Raw genomic sequence first — 22,003 nt, 5'->3', positions numbered from 1 at the left:
ATTTGTTGTAATGACCTTCTTATACACAATTTTTTGTAGCTGGAAGACACAGCATGGATGCTTTGTTATCGGATGTTCTTATGCTATCTCGAGTTAGTTTCTTATGCTTTCTTGAGCTGCTTCCCTGACAACTTCTGCTGTTAATAGTTTTTATGCAGGAGGTGCTCTGTTTCTCCATCTTTTTTTTTTTTCTTTTTCTGATGGACAAAAACTTTCCCAAGATGACTTCTCAAACATGACATGGGAGATCCTTCTTATTTCTCCTTCTTACTGCGTATTCACTGTTTAGAAAAGTTAACAGACCATGGTTTATTCTCACAAGAAACTCAGTGCTACTTGTGTTAGTAATTCACTAAAGTCAAAAATTAACAACTGAATATGCTTTGTGACTTTGTGGAGTTTTATTATTATTATTTTTTCCTAATGAGAGCAGAAGGAGTCAGGAAAAAAAAAAAAATTCTCCTCTAAAAGCATTTTACTTTGCTGTGCAAAAAAATGTTGGAGAACTAGATGTACAGAAAAGCATCTGGAATAGTTTTGAGCATGAACAGTCAGGTAAGGAAAGGGAGGGAAGAGTAAGAAAGAAGGAATACTTATTTATATGAGAATCTTCCTTGTTTGTATTAGAAAATTCTCTTTTGTTTAGCCTTTTCAAGATGCAGAAGAAAAAATATCTCTTCATAGTCTTTTTGGAATCATGGATGGAAAGTACAAAGGATATATATATGTGTGTGTATATATATATATATATAGTGTGTGTGTGTCTGTGTGTGGATGGTGAGTGTGGGTGAGTACATATGCGTGACATTCAGACTTCTAACACATGGCTGTCATTTGGAGTATAGTGTAGCGTAATCGTTACATTTTTGGGTTTTTTTTTTTCCTTATAAAATGAAACCACCCAATTCTTATGTTATAAATTTAAATCTAACAACAAGATAGATTGGGTCAGTTAGTTATCTATAGTATCAAATAAAAACTTAGTTCACTAAGTGTAAGACAGGTAATTAACAAAGAAACAGGGAAGACTTGATATTCAGCTGCCTTTGCAGAAGTTCTTGAATTTAGCAGCAGAAGGGTTGGAAAAATCTTTCAAATAATGTTAAAATTAAGTTAAGATGTATGAAAATAGAAAGAAAACACATCAGAATATATTCTGACAAGCACTTTCATTTAAATTGGTTTAAAGTTAATCTGTTTGTATAATAAGCTCCAAAATGAATAAAAGAGTCTGGTATACTGCATGTACAAAAAAAAAGGGAATACCATACAAATAGAAATAAAAAAACCTTACAGCTTTCTGCAAAATAGTTAGTCTTGAAATTTACCTTTACTAATTGAGAAATCAAATTCACAGGAGATTAAAATTAAGAAAGGGACAAATAAAACCTTAACTTATTAAGTTTGAGAAGCTCTGAACATTGATCAAGACTCCAGAAGCAGTCATCTCCCAAGAGATGCTAATGGGAATGGGAACAGAAATTAGAGAAGCCAACAGAATACCCTTATTTAAGAAAAAGCCTAGGGACACAGCAGGAAATTAAAGACCAAATAGTTTAACTTCAATTTGCAGGAAAGTATTAGGAACTATTTTAAATCACCAGATTGGAAAATGCTTAGAAAAGCACAACTTGATTAAATGAAGGTTGGAATAGGAAGGTTATGCCTTACTAATTTGTTAGTTCTATGAGACTATCATTGCTGAAGTAGACAAAGGAATTGCAGTGTGGATATCATACTTAATGGCTGCTCAGGAAGCTTTTTAATATCAGAGGTTGTGTAAGGTGCAGAATCATTGAAGAGGAGAGAGTCTGGCATATTAATTTAAAAGAAAATGGCTAAAGGACTAAAGGACAGAGAACAAGCCCCTGTAAACCTGGAACAATATCGTTTGGAGAAAGAAAAATAAAAGAGAAAAAAGAAATGTGATCCCATAGAAATAACTTCTGGTCTAGTGTCTGGAAATGTAATATGCTGGGTTCAGGATGAGATAATACAAAGGCCTTGCACTGTATATAAAATTCTATAAATAAAAGAAAGGTCAAAATTTAATAAACTATCTCAAAATATTTTATAAAACTTTTTTGTATGACAGGCTTTTCCCTCCAACTTCTAACAGTAAAGCAAAACTGTGATGGAAGTACAGTCCATCTTTCTTTGTGATACTCTTAAAAACTTTATCTACAGTATGATACAGAAGTGCCAACATATGTGCTTTAGGTTTTGGTAAGGGTTATAAATGTCATTGTAGATCAGGAAAAAATAAAATTCACTGTTCAAAAAGAAAGTTGTATTCTTCTGTCTGTTTCTATCCAGAATGTATTTAAGACTTTGAAGTGGGAAAAAAGACCGTATCATCTTAGAAGAAAAGTAAAACCAAAACAAAACAAGAAAAAAAAAAACAAAAAAACCCCCAAACCACTCATGTTAAATGGAAGTGAAAAAACCACTTTCATCTTGCTCTTCATCTATTTGGAAGACTGATGTGGTTTTTACTTGCCAGAAGTTTCTACTGAAGATGACAATAAATTTCATATAGCCTGAAAATTGCTGAGATCCCTTTTCTATCTTTTTCACTTTGTCTTTAGCCTGATGACAGTTACTTACCATTACAAAAGAGAAACTGAAAGAAAAAAATCCTTCTGGGTTTGTGGCCACTGGAATGTCAAAAGATTTGGGAAACTGAATTAGATCATGGCAATCTTAGTCCTAGAATAATATTTTATATTTTAAAAAATCTAAGGAAAGGTTCTGCAGAGTTTACAATTTGAAATTCATTTTTTAATACAGGTATAATATTTTGAGACAAGGAAATTAAGATTATTGTACCACAATGATATATGCTTTTAAAAGAAATAAAACAGATTCTTACCTGTCTTTAATAAATACTGTATAACATTTTATATTATCTTATAGACGATATAAATGCTATAGAAATCTAGAATGTATTTGATGGGGTTTTTTATGTTATTTTTTCTCTTCAGCTTTGGCTTGCTGAATAATGCTTAATATTTGTGGAGGTTTGACCTTGGCCAGCTGCTGGATGCCCACCCAGGCACTCTTTCACTTCCTTTCCTCAACAGGACAGGAGGAGAAAATAAGATTAAAAAACTCATGGGTTGAGACAAAGACAGGGAGATCACTCACCAATTACTGTCACAGGCAAAACAGACTCAACTTGAGAAAGACTAATTTAATTTGTTGCCAGTTAAAATGGAGTTGGATGGTGAGAAACAAAGACCAAAACTAAAACACCTTCTCCCCAGCCCACCCTTCTTCCCAGGCTCAACTTCACTCCTGACTCTTCTACCCCACCAGCAGCTCACGGGAGATGGGGAATAACAGTAGCTGTCAGTCCATCTCTGCAACTCCTTCCTCTTTACACTTTTCCCCTGCTCCAGTGAGGGTTCTTCCCATGGACTTCAGTCCTTAAGGATAAACATGTTTCAGCATGGGTCCTCCATGGCCTGCAGTCCCTGCCAGAAAACCTTCTCCTGCATGGGCTCTTCTCCACAGGCTGCAGCTTCCTTCAGGGCACATCCACCTGCTCTGGTGTCGGGTCCCTCACGTGCTGGAGTGTGGATATCTGCTCTGACTTGGTCTCCTCCATGGGCTGGAGGAGTCTCCTATAGTCCTTAAAGAGAAAGCCCATTGCAGCCCAGAACATTTTTTCCATTACTAGTAAAAGACCACTGATTTTATACTTACTTGACAGTGCAGGGATCTCAGGACTAGTCTGGGATTGCCTAGGACTGAGCTTATTTTTGCTTGTTTCAGCTGCGGTTGCAATTTCCTAATGGCTAAATAACCACTACCTTGTGTTAATTAAGCTTTAGTTTACTGGAATTACATAATAGTAGAAGCAATTCTGTACAGACTTGTGGTTTAGCTTCAGTCAGCAACTAAGCACCACATAAGCTTGCTCACTCACTCACCCTCCGCCTCCCTGGTGGGATGGGGGAGGGAATCTGAAGAGCACAAGTAAGAAAACTCATGGGTTGAGATAAGAACAGTTTAATAATTGAAATATAATAATAGCAATAATAATACCAACAATAATAATAACAATAATAATAACAATAATAATAAATTCTAATGAAAAGGAAAAGAAGAGAGAGAGAGAGGAACAAAACCCAGGAAAAGAAAAAAAAGGAACAGTGATGCTACCGCTCACCACCCGCCGACTGATGCCCAGCCAGTTCCTGAGCAGCGATCCCTGCCCCCCGGCCAACTCCCCCCATTTTCTATACTGAGCATGACATCACATGGTATGGAATAGCCCTTTGGCCAGTTTGGGTCAGTTCTCCTGGCTGTGCCCCCTCCCAGCTTCTTGTGCACCTGGCAGAGCATGGGAAGCTGAAAAGTCCTTGACTGGTGTAAACATTGCTTAGCAACAACTAAAACCTCAGTGTGTTATCAACATTATTCTCATTCTAAACCAAAAACACAGCACTATGCCAGCTACTAGGAAGAAAATTAACTCTGTCCCAGCTGAAACCAGGACAAGACTGAATTGTCTGCAGCTCTAGAATAAAAAGTGACATGGAAGAGTGCAGACACAGGATGATACAGGAGGTCCCAGGAAGGCAGCCTTGTGAAACAGGTGAAAATGGTTTAGAGATAACAAAGTGAACAGAAAACAGGATGACTGTGAACCAATGAAGAGAAAGAGCACATAAGCAGACTGTGTTAAGAAATTGTATAAAGGTAATCCCAGGTGGACTCCAAGAGTGACGTGGAAGACATGCTTACTGCTAATATCCTAGGAAGGTTATTTTGACAGCTCAGTTTGGAGGCCTCGTTTCTCTTGATTTGGAGGCTTGATTTCTCCTTGAAACACTTTGGAACTTGGTTTCTCTCTTGGTTAGGGAGGAAATTATGCTGTGTAATTCTTTTCTCTGGGCTTATGGAGAAGTGCAGAAAGTGGCAGCTTCTTCAGCCAGTTATCCAGCCCTTCCAGACAATTTATTCTTTTTGCATTGCTTCTGTTCTCTCTACCCCAGCTACATATAATCCCTAACATCTCTCCTTGTATCAAGAATTTCTGATGGTCAAGAGTTTATGATATTGACTCGGGAAGCTTCTGTGTGAAGGAGTTTAACTAGGATAGTGAGTGTGACTGTTTCATTGACTGAAGCTGTGATGTTCAGGAAAAGACGGATAATCCTGAGGCTCATTTGGACACTTGTGAACTCAAGAATCTGGTGACTCCTATAAAGACACCAGTATATCTATATCAAAGGATAGTTACTTGAAACATTTATCAGTTGTCATAAGCCAAAGACACACTTTTCCTGTGTCCAACAAAATATTACTAGTGAATTTCTATGAATATAGACCTATGTGTCACCAATTGCATTTAACTGTATGGGAGGTGTTGACCACTTTGTATTACAGATGTTTAAACAAAATGGCATGAAATCTCCAGTTATATTGCCTCTGCATGCTACAGGTTTAGTATCTACTAAAGGCTAAACGAGTAATACTGTCTGTTCTTCAATACAGTTAAAGTAGTATCACTTTGTGGTTTATGTACTCCAGATGAAACACTGCCATGTTTCAAACACGTTTCAAACTTGTTTTTCTTCTGTTTTCCACCTGTCTGGGTCAGGCGAGCACTATTGGAACAAAATACAGTTAACATACAATTATTCAGTGCTCCTGGGATAGGATGAAAACAAATTTCTTTTCAGGGGAAAGCTAGTTCTCTTGGAGATTTTTACAAGAGCAAAACATTGAGAGTTTTCTGAAATAATACATTAGCATTACCAATACTGGAATGTAAGCTCCTATATCATTGCAAAATATACTCAAAAGACATCCCTGAGTTTACCTGGAAAACGACTTTTCAACTAGCACTTCTTTCTAAGCAGGACACACATGTCATAAAAAGAAATGAAATTTATCTTCTGGCTAGCATAATTGCTCTGCCAGTAAATTATCTGTAGCCAAAGCAGAGACTTGTGACACCTGTAAACCATAAATGTCCTAATCGGGATATCGTTAATATTAGCTTGCCTTGATCCTGAATGTAAGCATACTGAAATAGTGTAATTAACAACAGCATATAAGCACTTTGTAACACTGTGTATAGCCAGACATAGTTTTACTATGTGAATAGTGAGCAATGTGACCACGAAAATGTTAAAGAAAGGAAGGTGTAATTGTATACAAAAGGAACAAGATAAGCACAAGGAACTGCAAATAGGCAGGACGTTCTCATGAATATGCAAGAATAATGACTACCAAGAGAAAAGAAAAACAAGATAAGCAATATTGGGAGCAGATGAGACACCACCTCCCACTCCCCCTTTGGGGATTGAGGCCAATAGCATAAAAGCATCAGGTATAAACAAAGAAAATTGGAGAAGAAAGAAGACAAGCCCACTTTGGTTTTGATGTCTCTCATCAAACAGCTTTCAAGCCTGATCACCCAGACATCAGTGACTAAGAATTATCAAGGACTGCTAACTATATGCTATCAACTTTGTGGTATTGTATACTGACAGGTAAGTTAGAAAAGTATTCCTAAAAATTAAGCCATGAGTTTTCATGGCGCCACAAGGAAAAAATGGCAATGTCAGGTCTTTGGTCTCTTTCCCTCCTGCAGGGGAAAAGATTTTGACCCTTCCCCCTCTCCCAGCGGCCAAGAAGATACAAGACAGTGATTAGAAAAATTTGAAAGCAAGAAGGAGAAAGGGAGAAGCCTTCTTATTAAATAGAGGTAAAAACATGCATGGAGGAAAGAAGGCATCCACTGAAAGTCTGTCCCATACACTGAGTAAAAAGGAGAGGGGAGTGCAAGTCAAGACATGTGAGTACCAGAGCCCTGGGATGAGCATGCTGAGAAGTACCTGCTGTCATTCTTAATGCCCTGAAACCTCACAGTTTTCCATAGCTTGCCTCTTACTATCTGTGGACAACCCATCTCCTGGAACCAATAGTGCTGTAACCACACAATGTTTGTTCCTTATATATATATTTTTATATATATATATATAAATATGTGTGTGTGTTATATATATTGAATTTCTAGAACATTGAGAATAATGGTTAACTTTTTTTGGTTTTAATATGGTAATGAGAAATTTAGGTTAGCCTTAGTCTTAGCAAGTTGAGTCTTTAAAAATGGACCTTCGTAAACAGAAGACTTTGCTCATATATCACGTGCATAGGACTACAACATATGCAAGGCTTAGTGTAGTAAGCATACCTGGGAATTCCTACTAAAATAATGAAAAGTGGTGCAAGGACCAGTTTAACTATCTCCCTATGTCTCAGAAGAACCAAGCAGTTCATTGTGATCAAAACCAATGCTCTTGTTTGCCTTTGGGAAGGTATAGATGTAATGAATCCTACCCTTAGAAAACAAAAGCAGTTTCTCTATAATGTTGTTGATAACTGATCTTTTTTGATAATCTGTTCACCACACTTGAGAGTTGAATTGCTGTATTTTTGTGGACCCTATCACCTTTTAACATCCCACTACATCCTAAGTGGCTTGTCTATGGTCACATTTCAAATTTGGCAGGACTATAAATATGGTCATTTCCTAACCTTTTATCTTTTTCTTTGCCACATTCTTATTACCACATTCTTGACCAGCTCCAGCAAAGTGCAGCTACATATATCTCCAATATTAATCTGAGCCCATACGCCACACTGTTGAATTACAAACATAAGAGGATAGCTGCAGCTTCTCTGAACACTTCATGAGTTACTTCCATCTATTTGATCTACTCTGCCTTCTACAGAATTATTCATTGTGTTTCATTCTTTACTAGCTGGACTGAAAGTTATTTTCAGATCTGGACAAATATTGTTCACTGATTGTTTGGACTGCCATAGCTATAAGTGTCTGGGAAAAAAAAAAAAAAAAGCCTGTGGCAGCTGACATCCCAAAAAGGATGTATTTAAAAGACAGATATTCATTCTAGGGGAGAGGAATGCATATCTGGCTAAAAGGCAACCGTTGTATGGTAAGCCTTTTTGATTCATTAAATGCCAGGAACATGCAAGAGGAAAAAAAGTCCCAAATGGTTCAAAGGCTTATAGAATCCTGAGGGGTTCCTGGAGATGGGGTTCCTAGCTGTGGCAATGTCTTGTTTGGTACAGATGTTTATGTGATAGTAAGCATAATAGATGTAACTTGGATTAAAGAATGCTTCATGTTTTTTTAACTCTGAATTTATACATATTATACCCCTCACCCTGTAAGAACATGGATTGGATTGTGTGATTTCCTAAATATGAAAGCATTCTGGTGTTTGTATTATAAATACATTTTCTAATAATTTTACTGAAGCAAATATAGTAATTCAAATAAGTGAAAATTGCACACACTTCTTTGGGTTGAAAGATCCCTTTTAATACTTGCATGCTTAGTACTTTCTGGTTCTGTCACCGAAATTGGGAATCAAAATCCTTAACACCAATGTAGTATTAAGAAGCAGGCATCGTTTATTACGGTGCTGGATGCACAGGGGATCATTCCACCTAGCATGCCTACCGCAGGTTGCATCAACCAAAACTTATATTCTTCAATTACATACATATGCATCCAATTTCCTGGAATGACCATACATATTCATTATATTTCCCTGAACTAATTATCATATTCGTGTGGTCATTACGCATGCGTCCTTGAGCTCCGAGGGGCTTCTGTGGGGGTCTCTGGTGGTCCCTGGTGGTCGTACAGGTGTGTCCTTTAGTTGACCCCTTCTTCTGGACGTGTGCAATCCCACCTTGCTTATGTAACCTGTTTTCCTTCTTCATGGTGCATGGTCCCTAACAATGATTTGGCACCCTTAACACAAACCAGTTATTCTAACCACCCTCGACTCGTTGTCAAGATGGGCTGGGGCTGTACTGGGAACATAGCAGCATGTCCGTACTACTCCTCGTCCAATTGTCTTTGGGCATAGTAGCATATCTATAGCCATAGATGTACAAACACAACATTAAAGCATTGCCTACCCCTCTCCTATCTCTATGTTGCTTAGTTACAAAAGAACAAATGAATCATTTTGGTTACATCTGGTTACAGTCCCTGACATTGTCTGACTTGCTAATTCTGTCTTCCATGGCCTGACATTATTTGGAGTGTTTTGCACAGACTTTACAGTGTCAGACCACGTATGACTCATACCCTCTTCGGACCTTCATAAGGTTTTTTTCCTAAGAACAATGCTTAAAAGTTATAAAATAAATGCAGAATATGAACTTATATTATATACTACCTACGTAACAGTTTATGTTTTTCACTATCCTCTCAGAGACCTACCTCATTCTTGTGTTGTGCTTTTCACTGGACTTTTTAGATGCTTCTCCATCTTAATTTTTATAAAAACATATACAACCTGACAAGTCTCACACACTCTTTGTGAAATTTGCTTATATGATCCCTTCTTCCTATTCTCTCACCACAGTTCTGGCATCATGAATGTTTGCAAGATTCTAGGTTGTTCCGCAGGCCATAAAATAGGAGGTCCTCTGACTAGTAATCAAGTATATGGTCCCAGGACCAGCAGAGGCACTGTGAAGTCCTCTTCCTCAGCAGAGCACTTGAAGAGGATTCATTCTGAACTGGAGTGCTACAACCATGTGACTCAAGTTGGAGCATATCCTAAGGGTGGCCCTATAAATTGTTCATATAAGAGACATGCAAAAAGGTTTACTCCATTACACGGGACATCTCATAATGTAGTGCGTATATAAATTTACATAAGATGCATATATGACTTCCATACAACTGAGAAACTCATATAAGTCGCAGTAAGCAAAAAGCTTTTCCCATAAGTGTAATGTATGCTTCATTGAGAGGGGTAGAATGTAATTTCAGCAGTTTTAAAATATGTTCTATGTCTTAACTTATGATTTAAACCTATAATCTTGGATTATGTTAGTTTACTGAATCAAATCAGTAATGGCTTATCTTACATTTAAGCCTCCAACAGCATTACAATTGATAGAGCACAGTAAAAAGATTATAAATCTAAGTGATCATCAAGATATAATGATTTTTTTTTCAGTCACAGTTGCAGGAAAGCTGTCTCCTACATAAATTAATGAAAATAAAAAAAGTTTTTAAAAAAATTCTTTGAGGAAATGGAAGGCTGCATGGCAGAAGGCACAAAAGGGGCCAATCAGCAAAATAATAAGCAACCTAAGGAGGGTTTAAAATAACAGGAGAAAACACATGTTATTAGTTGATCCTCAGTCTGTCTCTCATTTTTTTTTCCCCAGTAAGTATGTATTTACTCATTTAAAAAGTATTAACATTTTGGAGAAATAATAAAGGATATAAAGAAAGAAACACATAGGTTAGCTTGAGGAAAGAAGACCAAAGTCAGCTATCTATAGTGTTTCCTTATTTATTATTCACCACCACTATAATGGGGAGGGAAGCCAGGAATGATAAAAGGCTAGTTTACACTTCATAAATTGTCATATACCAGCATATTTATCACTAATATTCAGAGATGGTATGAGATGCTATCTTGCTCAAAGGTTTAGTGACTCAAGAAAATATCAACATGATTACAATGTACAGAGATAGATCTCCTATTAATTCTGATGTATTATAGCACATGAATTCACTAAAGAAGTCAGATTGACTAATTAAAACTTTATTCTATGTAAAACTTGAAAAATGAAATTGCTGCTCAGCCTTTCATGTTATTTTCTGACAGTCGGCAGACAACTTCAGAGACTAGCTTGAACTGTCAAAATAATTTATATATATTAAATGTCAATGCAACTCAGGAAGAAGATAAAAATTTGCTTTCAATATGACATTTATATGCCAGTGCTTGATTTAGATATGCAGAGGTAGCAAGACATGTTAGCTAAAAGTAGTTATGCAGCATATTTCTAAACATGATGTCCCATTTATGTTCAAAATGATGTGGACTGAATCAATTAGGAGAAACAAGTGAGTTCCAAGAAGTACTTTAAAAAAGCTGTGGAGTTGCTTAGTAACCTGATGTTATACTTCATTTCCCAACAGAACTATAAAGCTGTCAGACCAGTAATGGGGAGCTCCCAAAAATAAATGGTACCTCGTGTTTTGCCAAAAACATGATTCTATTATATATGTTATACCTAACTGTTGGGAATCATGCATATGCATATAGTAATACATGCAACAGGACAGTTATCAAATAAATTACTTTTAGTTGCACTTTGTCATAAAAATCCCATACTTTCCCTCCTTAAATGCATTATCTTTTCAAACAGGAGAAGGCACTGAATCCAGAATGCCTATGGGGAAAATTTTAATCCAGCTCTTTCTTAGTGCTGTATTTACCTGACATCAGCTTTGTTCTTCACTGACAGTAATCTAACATAATCTGCTGTATGCATCCTAGACTTGGAAATTTAGCTTTTTCTGCCTGAAGCCTCTTTGAGAACCCTAAAGAAGTCATAATGTAGTCTTCTATCATAGGATTTTGCTTTCACAGGATAGCAAAATAGATGTGTCTTAAATTTCTGTGAAAATTCAAACTATTTTCAAGTACATTTAGTGAAAAATGCAAACATACTGAGGAGAAGGATATCAATCTTACTTCCTCAATAACTGAGTTTATCAGTTCCTAAGCCTACTTTCTTTTTAGGAATGGAAAATTTCTCAAATCAGAAGAACTAAATCTGATATCTCATGAAAAATCTAATCTAAAAATCAGCCACAGTAGTTCTGCCACAGTCCAAGGTGAATGTCATTTAGTTCTTCCAAAATACTTTATAAATAGGGAAGAACAAAAAATATTTAATATAATAGGGTCAGCTCATCAGCTGAGGTGAAATGGACTGTTGAAGTCAGTCCAGCTATATTGATTATACTTACTCCAGAGTTCGGCCTATTTGATTTTTTTTTTTTGCCAAAAGTATAATAATGACATATTTATAAAGAAAAATTACTAAATGGAACAGAAGGTTCTTGTCCTTTTTAAAAAGTACTTTCTTGAATTCAGTCCAAGTAACTTTCATGCTGTCTTCTGTTCTTAAGCAACTTAAGTGCTCCTGAAAATCTCCTTTAAGACCGCAGTTTGTTGTTCACTTCTCTAAATGGCAAAGCTAGGACAAGATAGTTTACAGTGCTGAAAATGAAAACAGCCCTAAAATATATAGTGAAAGATTTAATGAAAATATTTCAAAGAAAGTGTGCATAGGTAGAAATGTCAGATAAAATGGCTGTAGTCAGATCAAGGTGCCAGGTATTTGTGGGTTGTTTAAAACTTGTATTTGAACTATAATTGAATTAAACAAATGTGAGAGGGTAGAGCACCAGAAGTTAACATGGGCTACAGTAAAAAAGACTATATATGATCTTCCTTTCTCTTTATGGACATCATCTAGGATTTTTAGCATATCCTTTAAATCAATAATCTTTATATTGCTTAATTTTTAGCCAGCAGAGACCAAAGAATAATTATTTTCCTACTTCCATTGAACATGACATTCATGAAAATTTTTTCTTATTTTCTGATGCTGGGAAATGGATGGTTGCAAGTGCATGATTTCTCAACATAATACCATGATAATTCACAGGTGCATCAGGAAATTCTTCTTTTGCATTGCTTTTCCTTGCCTTGCTGTTCCCCAGTTAACTAGTGGTTTCTCCCATTTCAGCAAAGATTCTAGAAATTATTGAAGGACTCAATGAAATTTAAACAGGAAATATTGAGATTGTTCAGATTTATAATATTTTTTTCTGAACTAATTCCTTAACTTTGGTCTGCACACTTAGCTCCATAGATTACAATTAGATTAAAATTCACAGAGTACTTGAGTAGGTAATGTCACAAAATATTTTTCTTACCAGTTTACTCATAGCTTGATATACAAGCAGCAAATTGTAAATTTCAAAATATATTATTTGGGTTTTTAGGGAGTCAAGTAGTTGATGGCTGTGTGTTAGCAATACTACTAGTTTTAATTCCATTGCCAAATTCATTGCATAGTGTAATAAAATTTCCTCACTTTTTTTTTTTTAATACTTTGATAAGTCTTTCCATGTCTTATTTGTATAAGTTTTCTTAGCTAAAATGTTTATGCATTATTCATCAGGTATAGTAGTTTTTCAACAAACCAAACAGCATTTTTAAAAGACTTGTGTAGATGATTTACTGCATGATATAGTTTTGATTGATAATAACTTTATTCTTTAATATATGTTTTAAGAAAAGCATGAAGGAAATTTCAGAGTTTAAAATCAAAATACCTAAAAACTACCTATAAAATAGACTTTAACTTATTCCATCTTTTTTGGTATGTGGACATATGGATTCAGAAGGAGACCTACTCAACTCACTCACAGAACAAATTAAGTTTGTTTCTATAAACAGGACTATGGATCAGCTTACAAAATATTAAAAGTAGTTTTCAAAATATGAAAAGAACAAAAGATTTGTAAAGATTGCATTATGATCTTTGTTCCATGCATGGAGTACCACTAGTTCTCAAGAATCTGGAGATGCCCATTGTAAAGGAAGCTCAGATGTGATGTAAGGTTAATTCTTATGTAATGCATTAATAGATGACATAACCAGTGTGCAAAGATTGAAAGTGCTCCGATCTTTATGTAAAATTTTTCAAGGCGAAAAGGGGCACTTGACACTGTAGATCACTTTTGAAAAGTGTCTCCAAAAGGCAATGCACCCCACTGACATCAGATGACAGGGCAAAATCACTTTGATAAAGTGAACCTTCATGTGAACAGTGACTGAGAAAATCATATTTCCTTATTGAAAATATCTGCTATTTGTATGTGGATGGTTTTTTTTTCACTTTGAATTGAAAAACTTCTTGTTCAATGTTTATTATGGAAAATACTGCAAAAACATTACACCAATGGGAGAACAATTGGATTCTTTCTACCTTGTGCATTTAGAGTAAAAGGGTAAAAACTTAGGAGCTTTTATTCTGTCATTGTCTACACAGATATGTTTTGTATCAACACAGTTGCTTGTAGAAACTTAGGATTTAGGCTTCTGTCTTTTACCTTAACACACAAAAGTTTAAATGTATTTCTTCATCCTCCTTGCCACTGACCTTTCATTTTTGGAGTAAAGGTAACAGAAGGCATATAGAATGAAAGGAACCAGAGATGTTCATATTCAGAAAATTACATCAAAGTGACCCTAGATTTCATACCATTAACGTATGAGACCCCATTTAGATGCTGTCAAAGAGTAACTAAGGTCTTTGTAATATGGCAAATTGGATTCTATGTTGTTAATTTGGTGGGTTTTTTTCAAAAGTATTGTAGGTTATTTCTCTTATTATTCATGATGACTTATTTATCAGATTTTTTCACTAACCGAGAAGAAATATTTATGTTTTACAACTAAGATAAAGTCAAGAAGTCATAATAAGTTATTTTTCCACATTTTCTCCCTCTACTGTAAGCTTATTTTGTATGTCATTCCAATATTGTTAACACACATCTGCACACACATATGTACATGTATATACATATATATACACTATTAAAATCTGTATTTGGGGAGAAATTTTTGTCTGTGGTCAGAATCACCATAATTCCTCTACTCATTTATTGATATGCACTTCAACAAATCCTACCTTCAAAATCTAAAATAAACTTTATTAGTATTTAAAAAGAAATTAAGTACATTAATTAAAATAGTTACTCTTAGAATACAGCTACAGGCACCACTGAATACTGGCTTTGATTTTTTTGTTTCTTTGCTTATTTTTTTGTTTTATTATTGTCTAATCCTCTGATATAAAAATGTGGAAACACTTAAAAAGTAAAGAAATTGTTTACAGAAAGAAGTCCTACTTTTGGATGTCCTTCTTTCTGAGGAGTTGGTAAATTCTGTAGGAATTCTGTTCGGATTCTTTCCCCACTTCTAGAGAATATACCAGGTTTCTAAATTCTCCATGAGATTTATAACTGAAACAAACAGCTGAGCTTGTAATTGTCTTTGTAAGTTTTGACATTCATGGCATGTCAATAGCAGTTTAGAGATCCTTTAATCTGTAATTTCTATATATTTATGAGCTTTCTCCCATAACAAATATGTCTTCAAATATTCAGGCATTTTCAGTTCGATATATTCTTAACTTTGATCCCTGTGAATACAGGATATTTAAAATTCCTTCCTACATTAATGTATGGAAAGGAAAAGAGCCACATTATTCCAAAACTTATTTTTTCTTTCATTCGTCTAACACTTTTTAGGCATATGGTCCACTGAAGTTGTCCTAGAAGAATAAGGACAGTGAATATTAACAGAAAGAAATCAAATAAAGCTAAAGCAGTTCCTCTCCCCCAAACAGGAATTTGTCCAAAAAGAAATCATACATGAGTCTCAGTTTGAAATCACTATGTATAGGTACGTATCTGTGAAATAAACCAAATATTCAAATGTTACAGCATAGAAATAAATGGGGAGCACTAACTACCAGATCTAGGGATGGAAAGAATCAATTATTATAAAATACCTTATTTACATTCTTAGCTATGGAGCCCCTTCAGTGGCTCTAAGTTGAAATTCACATTCCCTTGCATCAGCTCTTATATCAAAAACATTTAAGACATTTTTGTGTTTTTTCCTGGAAACTGACCAGATGTAGTGAAAAAGAAATGGAAAGGTGATGTCACAGACATCAGCAAGACGTTTAATGTTGACTTCAAGGAACAAAGAGAATAAGGGTCTGTTCATGCAAATGTCTTTGGATTCAGAATGCAGTAATATTATTGAATTTAGTGACTACCCATATAACAATTCCTCAGCTGCACAAGCATTTTCCCTCATCCACAGGAAGAACACTACCAGCATTAAGTCCTGATTGCCTTTTATGATGAGGTGGTTGGTGCTGTGGGTGAGAAAGAACAGTGGATGCTATATATCTTAACTTTGGGAAGGCCTTCCACATAGTCTTCTGTAGTGTCCATATAGTCAGCTGGTGAATTATGTCCTAGATAATTGGACAACAAAATGGGTGGAAGATTGGCTGGACTGTGTTCTGCACCAAGGGCAGAGGGAAGTAAGGTGAAAGAGAGAGAAAGAGAGACGGTGCAGGGCTCTTTCTGGATCTTTCTTCAGTAAGAAAGGCCCAACAACAAATGGCTTAATAACTGCTTTAATAAGACAGAATAAGAAAAGTAAAGTGAGTACATCTTACATCCCTTCAGATGCTGGGCACCCCTCATTTTTGCAGCATCAGATGGAGCCCAGATGGATTTTCCTGTGGCGTACTGTACAGAGCAGATCCTGTTCATGGACAGAAGCTCTCCCTTTCAGTCATTCCAGCTAATATATAATTTCCTTACAAGAAAACAACTCAAATCCTTTAGGATGCTTTCATGAGAGCTTCTTCCTGCACTTTTAGATAAAGGCAAGGCCATGTGCGTGGTGTAATCACTGGTACCAAGTGGGAGCTGCTTGCAGGCTCTTCTGTTACAATGAGATGACCGAGTTTATTTTGTGGCGTAGGAATATGTGCCGCACAACACAGGCCTGAAGACCACGATGGACAAGCAGCACAGCACAGCACAGATCCAGGACTGCTCAGGTTAACTGCTGTGTAGTCCACTAGCTCCTAGAGGTGCAATGGTCTGCAGGTCAGGATCAATGCATTCCACCCCTTGATCCACATACAGTTTATCTTTCCTAAAGACACATTACAAATTACAGATTATATCAATAATATACAGGCTTCCCAAGCCCTAAGTATGAGCCCCAGCAGAGCAGTCATGGCCTGTCCAAGTTCACTGACTCCTCAATTACAATGTTTTCAGCAGGGCTCCCATACAGACTGCCAGGCTCAAAGTCTTGTGATCAGCAGTACAAAGTCCAACTGACAGAGAGATACTGGCAACATCCCTTGTGCAACCGTAGTGGGACCAATAATGTTCAATACCTTTATTAATGACCTGACCAGTGGGATGGAGTGCCCTCTCAGCAAGTTCATCTATAATACCAAATTGGAGAGAGTGCTTAATGGTTAGGGGTATGCAACACAGAACATTTGAGAGGCTGAAAGAGCTGGATTTGTTTGGCCTTGAGATGAAAAGGCTAAGCAGAGCTCCTTTTGCTGTCTGCAGCTACCTAATGGGAGGTTATAGAGAAGATAGATTCAGACTCTTCTTGGAAGTGCAAAGTCATAGAATAAGAGACAACAAGCACAAAACCTGGGAATTTTTACTACAGAAAAGGAAAAATGATTTTATTGTGAGAGTGGTCAAATATTGGAAAAGAGGCTCAGAAAGATTGTGGAGTCTCCATCCTTGGAGATATTCAGACCTTGACTAGAGAAGGCATTGACCATCCTTGTTTAATTGTCCCTGCTCTGAATTGGGGTTTGGATTAAACGACTTTCAGAAGTCCTTTCTAACCCAAATTGCTCTGTGATTCCTTGATCAGGTATCACTGCTGAGTTTTTAGCTGAATGCAATTAAAAACCTTAAGCACAAGAATTATTCTTAAACTATTTGTTTCATTTTCAGAGACTAACATGTATTTTTAATTAAATACTATGTCTTCTGTAAACACAAAGAGTTAGGTTTTGATAGGAGAAAGCACAATGTTCCTATTTATGCATATTTTTCAATGGTACCCAAGCTAAATTATGCACTTCTGCAAATGCTTTGCACAGCTAACTCAATGTAAGAACTCATTTTGTCTACTAAAGCTGATGGCAGATTTGTATTTGTGAAATATTTGAATTAAGTGAAGGAAATGGTGCTTAAAGTGTGGCAACTGTTTAATCAGTGAGTAATTTACTCTTAATGTGTGAAGTATTTTTTATGGGCTCATTTATGATAATAGACGTTCAAGGCTCAATCAATGTAAGCAATAGATTTATGATATATTTAGTCATAACATAATCCAACGTAAGTACTCTTATTTATTACTATTCACAGTTTAATTCTCCTTTTTTTTTCTCCATACAATTTACAGCATGTAACTAAACTCATACTGAGTACTTATCAAAATTTTTCAAACAGCATTTAGTCACATCTGTCTTAGCATATTTTTACATTCAGATGTTGGACTTCAAAACACAATACTATTATCTAATTTGCATAATTATATGAATAGAAGGATGTCCATCTTTTTCCCATTTCAAAGAAACAATTTGAGAAATCATTAACCATGAAATTGATCCATTCCTTTGAAACTTCTTCTTTCTTTTTGTCAAAATATTGGGGTCTATTTTTTAGTTTATATATTTCTGATTTTCCCTCATAAGCTGTTCATTTCCCTTCTGTTTCTTCAAATACCATGCCAAAGAATTAACACTGGAAATTATGATCCTCTGGCTACTAACAGAGGCAAATAAACTGTAGATGCTTGGATACATCATAAATATTATTCCAATTTTACGTACTCCAGAAGTCCTCCATAATTATAATGTGTAGTCCACAAGAGTGTGTTTTATAGATGCAGAAGATAAGCTAAGAGAGAAGCAATTGTCACCTAAAGGGATATATACCGTACAGTTAATTATCCTTAATTGTTAGTATGCTACTTTTAACTGGGATTCTTCCCAGTTAGATAAAAAAACTGATGTGATTTTCATACATCATTTACTTGAATTTTCTGAATTAGCAAGGAAAATATATTGTTACAAGAAGTGCAATTCCTAGCATAAGACATTTTATATGATGTCCAAGATACCTGTACCATAATATATAAAGGCTAAAGACTTCTGCTTTCACTAGCAGGGACAATCAGTTAGCCAAATACTGTCTGGATATAAAAGTATTACTTGCAATTCTAGACTGCAAAATTACTCATAGCATCTGAAGTGTCTGTGAAATGGACATCCTGATATTCTTCTCAAGCCCTGAAGAGTCCAGCTGACATGCAGGACACATTATGACTACGCTATAAAGATTAAGAAAATATCTGTAGTGGAAGATCAGATGTAACATGACTATATGCATGTGCAGAATTAAAAGGTTTAATATTATGCATTTAGGTAATTAAAAAAAGAGTAAATGTACAGAACTTCCTAACAACTTTGATCTGAAACTTAGAAAAAAAATTTCCAAATCTCATTTGTGATGTTTTCTGTATGGTACTTAAATGACCATTTAGTAGGAAATTGTAAGGTGTTTTCTATTTGAGACTGCGTAGGAACTGGTTTTTTTTTTTTCAGATCTATGTGAATAGCCAAAAATATGAATGGTGATAGATCAGAAAAAAAATTCCCTTCCCCCCAAAACTGGAAACAGGCTTTCTAAGTGTTTTCATTCTTAATTAAGTTTTGCTGGGTTTTGGCTATTAAATTTGAGAAAATGAAGTATAGCCAACAGCCCAGCAGAGACCAAGATCCAATAGTTTTCTTTATTTAAGCTAGACAGGCATATGTTTCATCAGAAATTACCTGTAATTTACTGGAACATCTTCCTGTTTCTTGTGCCCTGCTTCATGTTATTATGGTTACTTTCATCAAGGCTTCCCCCAGCTAGATCTGCAGCAACATTTCTTTGTCCTTTCTGACCATTTTAGCTTCTACCTATAGGTCTCTATTATGTTGGATTTCTCTCTGCTTTCTTAAGTTAAAAAAAGACTCCTGCTTATCTTCCTCAAAACCCATAAATTGGGATGGCATTAGATTAAGCATAACTTGGGCTATACCCAACTTCTAAACCATGTGGCAATCAATCATGTCAGTTTAGTTGTGAATGTGCCAGTTTGTTCATATTTTAAACTACACAAATAAGATTAGTTTGCTACTGACTGTTCCATAATACACTGTGAAAATACCACTCTGGCTATGTAACTAAATTCAAATTCTTGAAGGTCAGTATGACCAGAACTCTCCTTTTGATTTAAAATACTTTATTCTTTCTTTCTTTAACTCTCTACTCAAGTCTGCTGTTAATTGCATACAGGTTTCGGTGGGTTTGAGTAAAAATGGGAGAATTCTAGTTTTCATTAATTTTTATTCTGGAAATGTCTTGAAGAGAATTATGAAACCAGGAATAGGATCTTGAATAGGAGCATTAGTTTTGTATCAGTAAGACAGTTGAGAAGTGAGTTGCTGCCAGCCAGAAAGATATATGTGAGAGCCTGTCTAAAACTGGAATATTTTCTTATACAGATTAGTGGCAAAAAATTCCAGAACCAAAGAAAGCTGAGTTTATTTCAGTTTTCAAATAGTTAAAGATATCATATGAAACTATATCCTCCTAGGTTAGTGCCAGCAGGTATCCTCTAACCAGTACTTCCTTCTTCCTCTGGAGTTATCATAAATCATTTGATATATATAAACTGGTTATTCCTATCCAGTAACCCATTTTCGGGGGTGGGTGGGGTGTCTAAATGAGTTAGCTGGTGATTCTAATGAAAGAGATACCATCATGAGGAGTGTCTGAGGGAGCTGGGATTGTTTAGTCTGGAGAAGCAGAGGCTGAGGGGAGACCTTATCGCTCTCTACAACTACCTGAAAGGAGGTTGTAGTGAGGTGGGTGTTGGTCTCTTCTCCCAAGTAACTAGTGACAGGACGAGAGGAAATGGCCTCAAGTTGCATCAGGAGAGGTTTAGATTGGATATTAGGAAAAAATTCTTTACTGAAAGGGTTGTCAAGCATTGGAACAGGCTGCCCAGAGAGGTGGTGGAGTCGCCATTCCTGGAGGAGTTCAAAAAACGTGTAGATGTGGCACTTCAGGACATGGTTTAGTAGGCATGGAGGTGTTAGGTTCACGGTTGGACTAGATGATCCTAGAGGTCTTTTCCAACCTTAATGATTCTATGATTCTATGATCCTATAATCTTTCAGAACACTTACATGAATTCAAGTAGTGTTAGCCTGTATGTATTAAATAGACATCAGAATGCATAAAGTACACATTTTACTGGTATCACCTGAATATTCTTTACATCCAAAAGATCATTTTTGTTAATGAACATATTTAGAACAACTGAAAAAAAAATATATATAAATGAATAATCACAGCATCTTTATATTTGGATTCCTGGGTAAAGATCTTACATCAAATGAAATTATATAGTTGCCTACATCAATGACCAGTTATAATGGTCATGTGAGCTACTTTCAGAATAATTTAAATAAAACCTGTGTTTAAAAATATCTCTACTGCTTACAAGTCATCCAAGATTCTGGGTTCAAACAAACCTCATCTAGTTAGCAAATGTATCAAACCTAACATTAGTAACAACTGTGCATTAAGAAAAAAAGTGGGACTATCAGATCGCAAAAAAAAAACCCCAAACCAAAATGCCTTTTGGATACCGATAAATGACGTACAATTTGTAGTCACTTTTGAAGACAAGAGTCCCTTTTCTCCATGTTTTAATACGCTTACGTGCAGTTTTTCCCATTTCCCTCTGCTTATGATGTATGCCAGATTATTTACAGTGTATTCAAAGTACTGCTTTTAGGTTACAAAGGTTTTTTATTTGATACAAATAAATGCTCAGAAATATTAAAATATTAATTTAGGCTTTTGAGAGATAATAACTTGATGAAAAAAATGAAGTCGGAAATATATTTCAGATTTTCTTTCAAAATATTACTCTTACTGAAGAAGTTGCATTATATTTTATGCAAATATTGTATGTGATAGCAGGTAAATTGGTGGTTGTTTTCCACAAAGTGATGAGAAAGAAAAATAAAATTAAAACATTTAACACTTTTTTTTAAAAACCTAACAAAAATATATGATCTTTGTCAACCTAATGTCCATATTCTGTCTACCTTTGTTTTCTGGAAACATTGTGTCCAGATAGATTGCAATAGGTGAAAGTCTTTCCATGGATTTCCATTGATTTAGTCAAACATGCACGTTTCAAGTGAGGAGAAATTAAAAGTATGGGACAAATAAATCCCTTGCTGGTAAAACTAAAAAAACCTAAAAAACTAAAATAAAACTGTATTTGCCAACTTTATTTGAATCAACTGAATAAAATAAACCTTTTATTGTGCAATTATCTCATAAAAAGAGGACTTTTCTTGAAAATTAATAATAGGTTATGGTTTGTTTTGAAGAACTGAGAGTCTG

The sequence above is a fragment of the Ciconia boyciana genome, chromosome 5 (assembly GCF_034638445.1).
Source record: "Ciconia boyciana chromosome 5, ASM3463844v1, whole genome shotgun sequence".
In the NCBI taxonomy this organism is placed as follows: domain Eukaryota; kingdom Metazoa; phylum Chordata; class Aves; order Ciconiiformes; family Ciconiidae; genus Ciconia; species Ciconia boyciana.
Note: the sequence above shows the minus strand (reverse complement) of the source record.